Below are 2,712 nucleotides of genomic sequence, written 5' to 3'. Positions count from 1 at the left end.
TTAGCTATCGTTCACTCTGCAGCTAAAAACAACAACGCCGGGAACGTGACCGAATAGCGCTGTTGTCAAACACGACTGGCGCCTAATCGCCGCCAATTTAGCTAGCAGCACAGAAGCGGTTTACCAAATAAATGCACAGTTTCACTTTTTAGCCTGATGGCTAGAATATTGACAGATAGCTTTGATTTTTCGCAAACAAATACGCGCGCGTGCTTGTAACAGCAACAATGCAAACAATATGAATTTACTAGCTGTAATATGGTTGCATTAGCTTAGCTTCAAACCGGTCCTCTTGCTTCTGTCTGTCCGCGTTCGAAACAGGGCCAAACAACAACCGGCCCCGCTATTGGATGGAAGAGCCTAGTAAGCTCCGCTCTGATTGGTTTGCTATGAATGGAACGCTCGAAGGCCGCCGCCACAAAGAAACGGCAGGCCGTGTGTTTCTGAGTACGGCTTTGCATTAATCCTGTACACGATATTTCTACTATTATTTGAATTTACTGGTGTTTTTGATATTATTGTTTCAAATAAGTAGACAAATGCCAGTTTAAATTAATAATTTAAGTCGCACTGATTGATGAGAGAACAATGTTATTGGCGATGTAATAGCAATGGCTGTTACTCGCGTATACATACAGTTGCAGTTTCAGTCTGTGTAGCATGTTTGTTGCATGAATTAATGGTTAATAACGGTTAGCAGATAGTAGCAATAACTATAGTGTCACCAATGGTTTTCATATTAGCATACATAATGTGGCAATGTTAAGCCATTTAGATGAAGTTTGCCTCTGTAACAGAAGAGGGCAGCATGAGCCACATTATTAAAAAAACAAACAAAACATGGGTTTATTTTATGTTTCATTTTGTTTAATATTGCACTGACTTGGCTTCTCTGAGACTTTTCCTGAGGCTGTTCCAGAGTTGAGAAACAACAACACCTTCAGCAAAATAACCATTCATTTTCAATCTTGACCTGGTAGCAGGTAGATGTGCCCGCACAGACGTGGTCGGACACTCTTATATGTCAAGATTGAATTGATAAAATAAAGGACACAAAGAGGTGACACAATAATCGGTTTCATCCAGTCTCCATCAAAACACACACAAACTGCACCTTCTTTAATGTGAGGACTTGCTGCTTCTGTCTGTTTTCGTTTCAGCTGATCCAGAATGCTGCAGCACATGTTTTGACAGGAACCAGGAAAAGAGATCACATCTCTCCTGTTTTAGCTTCTCTGCATTGGCTTCCTGTAAAATCAAGAATAGAATTTTAAATCCTTCTTCCCACCTACAAAGCTCTTCATGGTCAGGCACCATCTTATCTTAAAGAGCTCATAGTGCCTCACTACCCCACCAGAGCACTACGCTCCCAGAATGCAGGGTTACTTGTGGTTCCTAGTGTCTATGCAACCTCATCCCATTAATGCATGTTACTGACTCAACTTCTTTTTCCTTTTCCCGGAGTCTTGTGCTCTCTTGCCCACATAGTCTTGTGCTCTCTCGCCCCTCTCCTCTCTCCTCCTATCGCTTCCTGCAGGTGTTTCCGGCTCTGGATCTGTGGTTGGAGTCACCTGCTACCTCCATGTTCCTGCTCAACACCCGCTGCTACAATTCTCCATGTCTCTCTTTCTGTCTCTCTCTCTTTCTCTTGCTCTTTCTGTCTGTCTGTCTGTCTGTCTGTCTGTCTGTCTCTTCTCTGTCTATCTGTCTGTTCCTTCTCTGTCTGTCTGTCTGTCTGTCTGTCTGTCTGTCTCTCTCTCTGTCTCTCTCTCTGTCTCTTTATCTCACCCCCAACCGGTCGAGGTAGATGACCCTGAGCCATGGTTCTGCTTGAGGTTTCTGCCTCTTAAAAGAAAGTTTTTCCTTGCCTTGGTGGGAATTGTTGGGTTTCTGTAAATAACATCACAGAGTGCGGTCTAGACCTGCTCTTTTATGAAAGGCGCAATGAGATAACTGTCAGCGCTATATAAATAAAATTGAATTGAACTGAATTGAAAGTTTTATTTTATTGAAAATGTAATATCTTTGGATTTTAGACACTTTTGGACAAAAGAAGACATTTAAGAAAACGTCGACTTGGGCATTTTTGTAGTAGCCTGATAATCTGATTTGAAATTTTTTTTCACCTTATTGAATCGCTGAACATATGAAATGTGGATAGTAGGCTAATTCAGACGTCCGGAGCCAAGCAAATAATTGACAGAGGAATCAATAATGAAAAAATCACAAGTTGCTGCCCTACACACTTGCACACAGACATGGCAGTGTTTGACCAACTCCTGCCTTTTCTTGGGTCTCTGGGCATGCTGGTCTCTAACCCTGTGGTGAGGCCTCCTGCCGTGGGGACAGTGGTTTGAGGTGGCACCGTGGCTCCCCACCTGTCCTTCAGACCGGCCTCTCTGGGGCTTTTTGGGATGCTGCTGTAAAAACCAAGCAATTGATCTCCACCTCGGCTCCGAACCACACTAAAATACAGCACTTCAAGTATAGTTCAGCTTTTCCATAGTGCATTTGCCAATGGAGTGTAAGCATAAAAAATGTCGAGCCCTTGAGAAACACCTCTTAAGCTTTCTATGTATGTAATTTATACAGAAAATAAGGCATGGGCCAAGAATCATAGAGAGTGCCTCTTTAAGCATAACAGTCATGGCCTCTGAAAAATGATCAAAGCCCAACCTTTAATCGTCAACATTCATATTTGCAGAATGAATT

The 2,712-nt window shown here is 42.6% G+C and overlaps 1 protein-coding gene across 1 annotated transcript in view; it reads right to left on the bottom strand.

The window, feature by feature from the left end:
- Positions 1–348, bottom strand: part of tmpob (thymopoietin b) — a 3,742-nt gene extending 3,394 nt beyond the window's left edge. The window contains exon 1 of the mRNA XM_032523603.1: positions 1–348. This exon is cut by the window's left edge and continues 263 nt beyond it. The gene's annotated coding sequence lies outside the window, so the exon portion shown is untranslated.
- Between the last annotated feature and the right edge of the window lie 2,364 nt (positions 349–2,712).

The sequence above is a fragment of the Etheostoma spectabile genome, chromosome 8 (genome assembly GCF_008692095.1).
Source record: "Etheostoma spectabile isolate EspeVRDwgs_2016 chromosome 8, UIUC_Espe_1.0, whole genome shotgun sequence".
Lineage (NCBI taxonomy): Eukaryota > Metazoa > Chordata > Actinopteri > Perciformes > Percidae > Etheostoma > Etheostoma spectabile.
Note: the sequence above shows the minus strand (reverse complement) of the source record. Positions and strands in the feature narration are given on the sequence as shown.